At 35.5% G+C, this 13,944-nt stretch overlaps 1 protein-coding gene across 2 annotated transcripts in view; it reads left to right on the forward strand.

Annotated features, from left to right (window-relative positions):
* Positions 1 to 11,228: 11,228 nt before the first annotated feature.
* The window catches only part of LOC136337512 (UDP-glucuronosyltransferase 2B31-like), a 78,887-nt gene continuing 76,171 nt past the window's right edge, over positions 11,229 to 13,944 (forward strand). The window contains exon 1 of one of the 2 annotated variants that reach the window (XM_066278724.1): positions 11,229 to 11,297. The gene's annotated coding sequence lies outside the window, so the exon portion shown is untranslated. The remainder of the gene's footprint in view (positions 11,298 to 13,944) is intronic. The other variant, XM_066278726.1, reaches the window with a different exon arrangement.

A 13,944-nucleotide genomic window follows, 5' to 3' on the forward strand; every position in this document is an offset into this window, starting at 1 on the left:
TGGAGGGATCTGGAAACTTATTATGTTGAGTGAAATAAGCCAGGCAGAGAAAGAAAAATATCATATGTCCTCACTCATTTGAAAAATCCAAGGAATAATGAAAACTGAGGAATGGAAATGAGACAGAAGAGGGATCAAAGGGACCAGAGGAAAAGAGGACAGAGGGAAAGGGGATGATAGGATGGGATAAACCTGAAGGGAAGGAGGGAGGGTGCTGTAAGGAGGGGGGCAAGGGAGATGTTGAGGGGAATATGGGGAGGGGGATGCATTCGGGGTGACCCTAAAGTCTATGTAAGAACAATTAATTAAATAAAAATTAATTAATTAAAAAATAATAAAAATAAAAGTGCTATTTATGATATCATTATTTTAATTTTATATCCTTAAGTGATATGGTAATTGCCGGAGTGAACAAATTATGAGCCTGATTTCATGGATGTAGAGAACTCAGAATAATACAGTTTACAAATTGTAACAGATCATATAATCAGGGAAGCATCTTCAAAAATTAGTTATAGTGTGGTGATTGCCAGGGTGGGAAAGGTGAAAGAATATGTGAGGGAGTTTTAAATATATATAAATAGAATAATATTAATTAATTAGTTTGTTATGACATATTATTTCATTTTTAAATAAAAAGAAGCCTCTCTACTTGCTCAGTGTTACTAGGATGAGGCCAAAATTGATCATAATGATGATGGCACATTCTGCATTGAAATATTTACAAAGTTTTCATAAAGCTATTACGACAACACTTGGGAGGCAAGTACCTCACAGAGGGGTTTTGTTTTATAGGAGGCAGTTTATGCTTTGATTCAGAAACCATTGCATGGTGCTGTCTCTGCACAGCCAGAACACACGGGTGCAGAAGTCAAGAAGTAGAACTGGGATTACACTATCTACACACAGAATTCTTGCTTCCCATTCATAAATGTATCTTAATCCCCAAAGGAAAATATTTTCACTGGGAACAAAATGATGATCCCATTGAATTGGAAGGTGAAACTACCACCTTGCCATTTTGAGTTTTATGTGCCACTGAACCAATATGCAATTTTTTTAAAAAAAAGAAAAAAAAAAGGTAATTCAGGTCAGCATTTTTTTTTTTCATTTTTCCGAAGCTGGAAATGGGGAGGGGCAGTCAGAAAGACTCCTGCATGCGCCCCACCGGGATCCACCCGGCATGCCCACCAGGAGGCGATGCTTTGCCCCTCTGGGGCCTCACTCTGTTGTGTCCAGAGCCATTCTAGCACCTGAGGCAGAGTCCACAGAGCCATCCCCAGCGCCCAGGCCATTTTTGCTCCAATGGAGCCTCTTTGCGGGAGGGGAAGAGAGAGACAGAGAGGAAGGAGAGGGGGAGGGGTGGAGAAGCAAATGGGCACCTCTCCTGTGTGCCCTGGCCGGGAATCGAACCCGGGACTCCTGCACACCAGGCCGACGCTCTACCGCTGAGCCAACCAGCCAGGGCCCAGGTCAGCATTTTTAAACCAGTTTGCTACTGCAAGAATTTTTAAAACATGCAATATCTGACTGTTCATTCAGGAGTACTGACCTCTTTTCTCCTAGAGTGTCAAAAAAAAAAAATGAAAAGAAAAAAAATGAATACAGCCAACACAATAGCTGTCCAGTGTGAATGAATCAAAAGTATCTCTTTTTTTTTTTCAGATCAGCAAAAGTAATGTTTTTTTTGGTGTGCTGCAGAATTTTAGTAATTAGTTTACATGTGATATGAGGTGAAAAAGGTTGAAAGTCACTGATCTAGGCTAATCTACTGTATGGTCTGATTTATTCTTATTACCATGAGAAAGTTTCATTTTTACTAAATGGAACTGGTAGAACAATGTCTAGAATGCGGGGATTCTTTGGACTTCCTCTTTTATTTCCATGCTAAATTGTAAATATTAATAGAATACCAAAAGCAACCAGGAAAAGGCAAGATATTTAAAGACAGACCTTTTAGAAATGAAAACTTGGGTCATTCCACCAGGTGAAGAACCCAGAGAAGTTTCTAGTTGAAGACAAAGGAAGTATGAGATGGGAGAAAAGAAGGAAGCCATAGGTATCACCTACTACATGGCCAGTTACAGAAATGAAGACTATGGTTGCTTTGATATTTTCTATTTGCTTATCATATGTATGTGTTATTTGAATACACAACTTTTTCTTCTTCTTTCCCCTTTCCATTTTATTTCTTATAGAAGTTGTTAGAGGTTAACTCACAATATAATCTTTAGAATACAGAATATTTCTTGGGATTGTGACTAAATTTTCTCTTGTGACTGAATTTGAGAGTATTTGTAAATGTTTATTTTGGAGAAATTACACATACACAAACACAACTATTTATATACATTTGAAGTTAAAAGTTAAGTGAACAGAAGCCAGTACACAGAATAAATAGAACAGGAATAAAGTGAAATGATGTACACCAAGAACTTAGTTCAGTAAAGTTTGTAGATATTCAATAAATGTTATCTTTTGCAAATTATCCATGAATTCATTATTCATTCAACTAATTTATCTCACATTACAGTGGAATAGACAGTGTGCTAGGTACCAATGCCTCTTTTCATGGCAACAAAGTGTTTTGGGAGAGGGAATGATAGATATTAAACTCCCATTTTAATAATTGTTATCTAAACTTTTCTCACTTCAACTCTCTTTAAAGCCCTTGTGATCATCTTTGTTTTGGTTTTTCCTTGTTTGCTTTTATCCATCTTCTCTTCTAGACAGTAAAGTCAAAGTGAGAAAAGGTCCTTCCTGACTTGCATTTTTCTCTTATCACTGTAGTGCACAGCATGGTATATAATACTATCACTAATTAAAATCAATATTTGAAAATAAATGATGATATGTACTGTAAAAGATAATAAGAAGACCCTCTAGAAAATAGTAACGAACAGAAGCAACAAATGAAAAGAAATCGGACCAAAAGAAGATACCAAGATTCCCAGCCAAAGGGGAAGTTAGAAGAACCAGTATTAGAGTTCAGATCTCCCAGATGAACTGTGTTCTCAATCGCTGGAAAAGCTAAATAGAAACCTTTTTAAGGTTCACAAATGTGCTGTGTGCAGCATCACCATGAAAAATCTCCTGCTGTTCTATGAACACATCCTGAACACAAACCAGATGGTTCTTCCTATGAGTGTCCAAATGTGGCCTCTGTTATATGTCCTGTGTCTCTCCATCTAGGCACTCTTTTTTGCACACATGTTGAAGGAACCTCGATCAATGTCCAAGCAGACTAGGTCTGGAAAAACAACCAATGGAAAAACAAACCCAGTCACAAGAATAAAGCATCTGAGGCGATGGGATCAGACAGAAAGTGCAACGTGTACAGAAAAACTTTTGAGGATGAATATGCTTAAATACTCACATGTGAATGGGCATGTGGCATGGCCTATATCAGGGGTCCCCAAACTACGGCCGCGGGCCGCATGCAGTCCCCTGAGGCCATTTATCTGGCCCCCGCCACACTTTCAGAAGGGGCACCTCTTTCATTGGTGGTCAGGGAGAGGAGCATAGTTCCCAATGAAATACTGGTCAGTTTGTTGATTTAAATTTACTTGTTCTTTATTTTAAATATTGTATTTGTTCCCGTTTTGTTTTTTTTACTTTAAAATAAGATATGTGCCATGTGCATAGAGATTTGTTCATACTTTTTTTTTATAGTCCGGCCCTCCAACGGTCTGAGGGATAGTGAACTGGCCCCCTGTGTAAAAAGTTTGGGAACCCCTGGCCTATATTAAATCCAAAAGAATGAGTTCAAGTGATATATAGCTAGAGATATCCATAAGAAAAGCCTCTGTTCACATTAGAATACAATTTTTAAAAAGCATTTGCTACAAAACATCTGCAGTTTAATAGCGTTAGTAATACTATCTTGATTTTTGCAATATATTCTATCAGTATACTTTCTTCATCTGATATGTCCTGGATGAGCATTAAAATGGTGTTTGGGTTTAAGAGACAATATATAAATTGTAAGTATTTATTGTATATATTTAAATGAATAACTTTTTTCATACTCTTTGTTACATGTTTTTATCAGTATTTAGTGGCAGTGTTTTGAGGTTTTTAGGGTTATTATTTTTAACTGTCTTTTTACAACAAAGTTCTTAATAACAGGGGCAGTTCTTAAATTCAAATAAACCAATTTAGATGTTACAAATAATAATAGGTTAATTAATTTTAGGCTGAGATAATACCTCTTTTAGTGTTTTTAACTTTTAGAATTGCTACATCAATTATAGGTGGCTGTGGATCTCAAAAACATTAGGAACTTTCAATCATCTTGTACTGCCCTCAATGAACTCACTCAAAGTAAGAGAGTACACATTTGAAACACAACTGTAGTGACAGGTTTATCACCATATTTTCAGGCCATGGCAGTGTTCAAAGAAACTTGGCAAGTAGTTTTCCCCCCGATGGGTTAATAAAAACTTAGACTAAGAATCCAGTAATGAATGTGGATTTTTTTTCATTTAATCTCGAGTAATGCAGAAGAACGGTATTAAAAAGGAAAAATGAGTACTGGTTGTTTTCTGGGAAAATTTGCAGACTGGTTTAAAGTGCATAAGAAGATAAAGTTATAAAAGGCCTGGACTACTATAAAAGTAACAAATAGCCAGACCAGGCGGTGGCACAGTGGATAGAGCATCAGACTGGGATGCGGAGGACCCAGGGTTGAGACCCCAAGGTCACCAGCTTGAGCGTGGGCTCATCTGGTTTGAGCAAAGATCACCAGCTTGGACCCAAGGTCGCTGACCTGAGCAAGGGTTTATTTGGTCTGCTGTAGCCCCACGGTCAAGGCACATATGGGAAAGCAATCAATGAACAACTAAAAGTGCCACAACGGAAAGCTGATTGATGCTTCTCATCTCTCTTCATTCCTGTCTGTCTGTCCCTGTCTATCCTTCTCTCTGACTCTCTCTCTCTGTCTCTCTAAAAAAAAAAATGTGATTTGATTAAATATTTATGTATTCACATTTTTGTAATGTTATTTATTATTACAAAGAAACAATAAGGAATATCAAGTATTTCTCTGGCTCTTCACAGTAAAAAAAATCACAACTGACAATTTTTATGTTGAAAAAGTGGACATTTTCTGTTCCAGTGCTACTGCCAAACATTCTGGTACTTTGAGTTGATATGCACAACTTCCAGCAACCAACTTAGCAATGGAGCAGCCTGAATTTTGCAGATAGATGTTAAAGTATGCACTGATCCACCTGGGTATATAGTTCAGTAATTTCAATAAGTATAATTCTTGTTGGTAGTTTACTTAACTAGGTACTGCAAAGGTATTCTTTTGTTTCTATAGTTCTTTGGGAGAGTTTATTTATTTTTATTCCATGTATGAATGTTTTATTTTACATTTTATATGTTGTATTTATCCCTAATTTTTATGTACTTTTTAAAAAATAAATTAATTTATATGTATACAGATAAGAAATAGGTGTCCTAAAAATGGGGCCCAATTTGATAAATTTGTATACCAAAGAAAAGTAGTGTTGTTTTATTATATTATCTTAAAAAAAAAGGCACTATGACAGAAGTGAAGAAAGTAGTCATGATATAAAAGAGCATGAAGGTAAGAAGACCAATTAGGAAGCTATTAAAAATTTTTGGTTGAGATATAATGAGCGCCTGGCCAGTGTGGTGATTTATTTTTCACTTCTCAACAATAGATGGCAGTAAAGAGCAAATCTTCATTGAAGAAGGTTACATTGTGGCAGCACAGGTTTAATTTTCTTTAGTATCCAAAACAGCATATATCCTATCCCATGTGACAAATAATACCAGGACTAAGAATATTTTTTCCTAGTTCTGTGTTAGATAATATTGAGACCTAGCAAAAATGAACTAATTCCTTCCCGTATGACAAAATGTGACCAACTAAAATAGTGTAGTTATTAAAGCATATAGCTTGCTCACTAAGACCTCACCTTATTGTGTCCAGCAATCCAAAGTTATGTCATGAACTTTGCTCAGTCCTAACTATTTATCTATTTTACAAAGCCCTCCTTCATATCACCAGCCCAGGCCCTAATAGCTTAGAATTCTCTTTCTTTGACTTTCCTCAGAAACAGTAATAAGTAATAAAGCCCTATCAAGGTGCTATTCTCTCTTCCTGCAAAGAGTTAAATAAACCTATCTATCTTAGCTTGGTCAACCAGCTTGTTTTGTTCTCTGTGTGTGTGTATTCTTTTAAGGAATTAACAGATGACTTAAATATTCAAAAGGATTTGAACTAACAGAATTCCTTAAATAAAATGAAAGACAGTCTGTAAATAGGTTTTTTAAATTTGTATGTGACACTATGTCCAATATATCTGTTACTGAATTGATCTACTTTTCTTTTTGGCAGTTTTCGGAAGTCTTTTACAGTGTGTAGACTCTTCTGATTATGAAAGCTACGTATGATAATATAACCTGATTATAAATTTGTTTTAGTAAAAGAAGGTAAGTGCTCTTGTTAAATCATATATATGTTCATAAATAAGAACTCTCCCCTCAATTTATAAACCAAACCTTTCTTGGTGTTTCTAATTTCCATTTCCACTATCAATGGGCTCCCTAAATTAAGTCTCAGACCTGAGAGATGCATACTTCCATGTATTGCATTATCATGCTACAGTAAGTAATCTCTGCTCTGTTTTGTGCTGTGAAGTGTTTTGATCTCAAGTAAGACCAGATCAGTTGCTGGAGTTCATTCAGAAATGTTTTTTTAGTAAAAATACTATGTTTGCCCATGTACCAACTTATATTCCCCACAAGAGTACACTAGAGTTCAATTTTCTCTACATGCACACTAATACTTGTTATTGCTTATCTTTTGATAACCATTCTTTTATTTTCTTTATTTAGACAATTAATTTTAACAGGGTGACATTGATCAATTAAAGTACATAGATTCAGAAAAAACATCTCCAGGTCATTTTGACATTTGATTATGTTGTATACACATCACCCAAAGTCAAATTGTCTTCTGTCAACTTCTATCTGGTTTTCTTTGTGCCTGGTAACCACCACACTCTTGTCTATGTCCATGAGTCTCAATTTTGTGTCCCACCTATGTATGGAATCATACAGTTCTTAGTTTTTTTCTGATTTACTTATTTCACTCAGTATAAAGTTTTGATAGCCATTCTAATAGGACTGAGGGGTGAGGGGATGTATCATTGAGAATTTTGGATTGTATTTTTGCTATAAGTTTTGTAAAGAACATTTTAGTACATCTGTTGAACATTTTTTATATATTCTTTGTAAAACATTGATTGCATAAATGTTTCCAAGGGTTATATCTCCTTGTTGAATTGCTCCCTTTATCATTATTAGTGTCTTTCCTTGTCTCTTATTATAGCCTTTATTTTAGAGTCTATTTTGTCTAATTTAAGTATTGCTACCTTACCTTATTTACTTTTCATTTGCATAAAATAACTATTTCCATTCCTTTTCTTTTTGTCTGTGTATGTCTTTAGATCTGAAGTGGGTCTCTTGTAGACTGCATATATGTGAGATTTGTTTTCTTATCCATTCAGCCACCCTATGTTTTTCAATTGGAGCATTTAATCCACTTACATTTAAAGTGACTATTAATAGTTAAGGAATTATTGCCATTTTGTTATTCATATTTGTTCTTCTTTTGTGTTTTCTTTTATCTTCTTAAAAAGAAGTCCCCTTAACATTTCTTGTAATACTGGTTTGGTAATAACAAACTGCTTTGGCTTTCTCCTGTCCAGAAAGCTCTTTATGTTTAGATAACAACCTTGCTAGGTAAAGTAGTCTTGGTAGTAGGTCCTTGCTTTTTTTTTTTTTTTTCCTGAAGCTGGAAACGGGGAGAGACAGTCAGACTCCCGCATGCGCCCGACCGGGATACACCCGGAACGCCCACCAGGGGGCGACGCTCTGCCCCCTGGGGGGGGTTGCTCTGTTGCGACCAGAGCCACTCTAGCGCCTGTGGCAGAGGCCAAGGAGCCATCCCTAGCGCCCGGGCCATCTTTGCTCCAATGGAGCCTCGGCTGCGGGAGGGGAAGAGAGAGACAGAGAGGAAGGAGAGGGGGAGGGGTGGAGAAGCAGATGGGTGCTTCTCCTGTGTGCCCTGGCCGGGAATCGAACCCGGGACTTCTGCACGCCAGGCCAATGCTCTACCACTGAGCCAACCGGTCAGGGCCAGTAGGTCCTTGCTTTTGATCACTTTGAATATTTCATACCACTCCCTTCTGGCCTGCAGTTTCTAATCAGTTGAGAGTTTTATGGGAGCTCCTTGTGGTAACTGTCATTTTCTCGCTGATTTTGACATTCTCTCTGACTTTAACCTTACCATTTTTTCCTTTATTTTAAAAAATTTATTGTGTTGATATGCTTTCAAATGTCCCACTTACTATAACACCATCTATACACCTCAATGTGCCCCCACACCCCATGCAAAGTCTCTTTCCACCCCCACTTATCCTCCTCTGCCCTCTCTCCTAACTTCCACTCCCCCTTTCCCGCTGGCTATTGCTATGCTGTTGCCTGCGTATGTGTGTTATATATACAAGTTTTTTGGTTATTCCCTTCACCTTACCATTTTAATTATGATGTCTTTTAGTGTAAGCCTTTTTGGGTTTTATGTTCTTTGGGCTGCTCTGGCTGGACTTGTGTGTTTATTTCCTTCACCAGATGAGTGTATTTTTCAGTCATTAGTTCTTGAAATAATTTCACAATCCCTGGCTCTCTTTCTTCTCCTTCACCCTATGATGTGGATGTTGTTCCAGAGGTTTCTTAAACTATCTTCACTTTAAGAAATTATTTGTTCCTACTGCTGTTCTGAATTGATGTGTTTCTACTACCTTGTTTCTTAAATAGCTGAATTGATCCTCTTTGTTTAATGTGCTGTTGATTTCTTCTAGTATAGTCTTCATTTCTGTAATTGTATTTTTCATTTCTGACTTTTTTTTTAATGGTTGTGATGTCTTTTTGTATGCTTACTATCGTTTTGTTGAAGTTCTTACTAAGTTCCTCTATTCCTCTCTTAAGTTTCTTGAGCATCTTATAAACAGCTTTGAACCTCATACTTGGTAGATTGCTTGCTTCCATTTCATTTAGTTTTGTTGGGGTTTTTTTTCCTGAAAATGGGTCCTCTTCTTTAATCTGAAGCATCTTTTCTTGTCTTCTTATTTGGCTGCCTAAAACTCAGGGTTTAAAACAGCAAGCATACAATTTTCTCATTATCCTGCAGATCAACAATTTGAGCTGGGTTCAGGAAATGTTTCTTCTTTGGGACTTGCCTAGGCTTATTTATTAAGCTACAGTTAGCTGTCAACTTGCCTGAGGCATAATGATCTAAGAAAGCCTCACACGCATGTCTAAGGTTTAGCGGATTAGCAGGATACTTTAATTCATACTTCAAGTGAGCTTTCTGATAGATAAATCTGGGCTTTGTCACGCGATGGCAGAATTTTGAAAGAGCTTCTGTGAAAGTTCTAGGCCTAGAATTAAAAGTTACACTGTGTAACTTTTGCCATCTTCTATTGGTAAAACAGGTCCTTGGCAAGCTTAAATTAAAAGGATGAAGAAATAGGCCTCTACTTTTTGATAGGAAGAGTTGCAAAGGATACATAGCCATTTGTAACATACTACAAAAGAAAACTTTATTTAATATATTTATAAAATCAAGACAAAGTCAATAATGGAAAATAAAAATTTCAAACCTGGTTCTAGTAAAAATAAATGTATTTTATGTTAGGAAAATATGATACTTTATGAAAACTTTAAACTTACTTGCCTTTAAAATTAAACAATTCTATGAACTCATAGCTAAGGTTTCTTTCAACTTTCAAAATTAAACTCTGATACCTCTCTTCTAATTCAATTATTCTACTATTCTAACATCTCTATAACCTAATATCTCTGTTAAGAAGGAAAATTGCCTATTAGTGAATGAGTTTGCTCTGGGAATTATCTAGTATTAATCCTTCTTTCTCAATGAATTGAAAGTCATCCACTATATAAAACTAAATTTTCAGACATCAACATTAGAATAATCTGTTTTCTGATTCTACAATCACTACTTTCCTTTGTTTTAAAAATGAAGCAAAATGTGAAAGTCTAGAATATTTTTCATATCTCAGTGATTTCTAATCTTGATTCTGTAAACATATTCATTCAATAAAAACATTTATTGAGCATGTCTTACATTTGCCGTTTGCAGAAGACAGAAGAAAATTAGTGAACATTTAGTGAAAAATTACGCTTCCATAGAAAGTTCTAAATCCTTTGTATGTATAAACTCACAGAAAAAACACATAGTAATTCTTTTTATACACACTATTATTCTCCTATTTTATGACTATAAAAACTGAAGTACAAGAAGTTCAGGGAACCTACTCAAGTTTTCATGAGGAAGAAATGATGAAGATGGGATTAAAACACATCTGTCTGGCACCTGGACCTAGTCATTTTGCTTACTGAAATAATTAAAAGGAAAAAGATAGACACTGACTTCAAAACTCCACATATTACTTGAAGAGACAGTGTGATAAGTATCAAGTCTGCTACAATATAGAAGACTAAGAAAATTAGTTTTTCTTCAGCTGAGTGGTCTTTTTAACAGATACTTTCCATAGCCAGAATATATCACTCAACTAGCCAAACTTATCTTAACAAAGAGATGAGTTTCCTTATCACCATCTACTCATACATGTAGAATACTTTTTGTATGTATGTCACTATTGTAAAAATTTCTAAACAAACAAAAAAAATTCCTTTCAAATGGAACTTAATTATCTTTTGCAGGAATATTATAATTACTATCAATGGCTAAGAAAGTTCATAAGGTTAAGATTATAGGGAAAATAGATAAGTTATAAAAGCATTAATATTTATGTATAAAGATTATTCTACATACATTAGATATAAAGATTTTAAATATATATATATATAGCAGTGGCTCAAATCAAGACCAAAGTCTCAAAAATAAATCTGTTAAAAATTAATCAGGAATCACAGGTCATAGAAAATAATCTCTGAATTGAGATATTCAAGATAATGTGAATGAATATCATATAACAAACCATCAAATTAGAAAGCTAGTTGTTGAGTGAAGTGGGAGGGTGAGTATAGGTCTATCTAGAATGAGATTAAACAAATAATCCAAAGTCCAAAGTTTCTAAGATAAGAATACTAATAATCAGAAATCGTAACTAATATAAAATTGCTGCTTAGAAGAGATGCTGTAGCAAATGGCATGCAAGGTAACGTGAAGAAAACAAGGCATCAAACGGCAAACAATAAAAGTAGAAAGCTGAAGAGTAAGTAGAATTGGAGTGTGGCTGGGTTTGTGGCAAATAAAAGATTAAACAAATAATCCAAGAACAAATTTTTTAGTAAATCTGCTAAAATTAATATAGAATTATAGGTCATAGAAAGTAAGCTCTTAGATGAGATATGATCATAAGCATATACACTGTAATGTGGAAGGGAAAAAAATGTATCACATAGCAAACAATTATAGTAGAATGGTAGAAAGCCAGAAAGAGAATGGAGTAGGTAGTGATTTGGTAAGTTGGTGGGAATATAAAACTAGTCAAAAAATCTTAAATCACAAAAAAACTTAGAAAACAGTTAAGGTAAGTAATGGGACAGAGGTACAAGAGACTGATGCAAGTAGACTTTTATTACAAAGTATTTCCCATACTGGCTTCCCACAAATTACCCATAGCATTGCTGATTTATTCTAGGGATAAACTGACAAAGGAGATCCTTTGGCCAAGTTATATTTGAAAAAGAGAATTTTCAACATTTTGCTGGCAAGGCTCCCTTACCACCCTTTCCCACATGCTTAGTAATATTTCTTTTTAGTTTTTCTACTACTTACGATTTTTTTTTGGAGACCAGACACACAAATTTAGGTTCAAGAAAACATTTGATGGACTGAATCATTGAAAGTTGTTCAGGCTCCCATTCTTTCCAGCATATGCACTGTAATGTAGAAGGAAAAAAACCTTACTTCCTTTTGCATTAAATCTTAATAACCAATGTTTCAGAATGTTTCACATTTACTAGGAGAGAAAAATAATGACTTGGAGATGGAGGTGAAAGATATGTCATCCATCATGCACTTTCTTGATCACAGATGGTCCAGAAATCTGTTCTTGCAACAAGTTTTCTTCTGTCAAACATACAAAGAAAAGCGTCGTTAAGCAACGGAAGGGAAGGCTTGTTGATTCCTGATGAGATCTACATAATTAGGGAGAACCACTGGGGTTTCTCTCTTTGCCTTTCCCTATTCTTCTAAAGAAAATTCAACTTCCTAGGAGAAACCTAGTTATTCTCCGGTGGCTGGCTGAGTGCCACTGAGGACCAGATGGAGACAAGTGTAAACAATCCACATTCTTTATACAGACCCTTATTTAATGTAGGAGATCACTTTGATCTTTACAAAACAAATTCTTGAGAGTGATGTAAGAAGCGTGGCAGCATGAGAGGTCCTACTGGTCTCTCCACTTGAAGTTACAATAAGTTAAACAGGTATAATTCAACAAAGGATTCCCTGATTAGCACACAAACACGTTTGAGATATACACACATTTAGAAATCTAAAGGTGAGCAAATGAAGAAAACAAGGGAGGGGGACTGAGGAAGAGCAGAGACCAGTGCCACAGATACAGTCCAGAGCTCACTGCAGGTATTGGGAAGAGGAGAGGAATTAGATTTCAGCTGCACCCTCTGAAGCCCTGAGGAACAGAGAAGTAGATAAGCATTTCACAAGGAGGGTCAAAACATACTGTGGCTGAAACCAGTGGCCAATGCACAAACAGAACACAAGTATATGGCAGCCATGGTCTAGCAGCCGCAGGTAGAAAACAAAGCCACAGAGCCTGACCACCTCCCCTCACCTTCCCAGAACTTGCATCCCCACAGGTCCTAGAAGAAGCTGTGACTGTAATGTATAAAATAAGGTGCTAAGTTTTAGAAGTTCTTTATTAATTTTGGTTATTAATTCCTTATCAGATGTATTGGTGAATATATTCTCCCATTGTGTGGGTTGTCTTTTTATTTTGTTCAAGTGTCTTTTGCTGTGCAAAAGCTTTTTAGATTGATATAGTCAGTCCCATTTGTTCATCCTGTCCATTATTTCACTTGCCCATGGAGATAGATATTGACGAGTTTACTGCCTATGTTTTCTTCCAAGATGTTTATGGTTTTACGACTTGCATTTAAGTTTTTTAACCATTTTGAGTTTATTTTTGTGAATGGTGTAAGCTGGTAGTCTAGTTTCATTTTTTTTTTTTTTGCATGTACCTGTTCAATTTTCCCAACACCATTTGTTAAAGAGACTGTCTTTACTCCACTGTATGCTCTTACCTCTTTGTCAAATATCAATTGACCATAAAGGCATGAGTTTATTTCTGGGTTTTCTGTTCTGTTCCATTGATCTGTATGCCTGTTCTAATGACAGTACCAAGTTGTATTGAGTACAATAGCCTTGTAGTATAACTAGATATCATGAACTGTAATACCTCCCACTTTATTCTTCCTTTTCAAGATTGCTGAGGCTATTTGTGTTATTTTTTGGTTCCACATAAATTTTTCAAATATTTGTTCTATATCTTAAAGTATGCATTGGTATTTTAATAGGAATTGCATTGAGTTTATAGATTGCTTTGAGTAATATAAAAAATTTAATGATGTTTATTCTTCCTATCCATGGACATGGTATATACTTCCACTTGTTTGTATTGTTCTTTATTTCTTTTTTTCAATATCTTATAATTTTCTGAGCACAAGTCTTTTATCTCCTTGGTTAAATTTACTCCTAGGTATTTTATTTTTTGTTGTTGTTGCAATAGTGAAGAGGATTGTTTCCTTAATTTCTTTTTCAGACAGTTTATTGTTGATGTATTAAAATGCCACCGATTTCTGAATATTAATTTTATATCCTCCCACCTTGCCAAA

The sequence above is a fragment of the Saccopteryx bilineata genome, chromosome 5 (assembly GCF_036850765.1).
Source record: "Saccopteryx bilineata isolate mSacBil1 chromosome 5, mSacBil1_pri_phased_curated, whole genome shotgun sequence".
Classification (NCBI taxonomy): Eukaryota; Metazoa; Chordata; class Mammalia; order Chiroptera; family Emballonuridae; genus Saccopteryx; species Saccopteryx bilineata.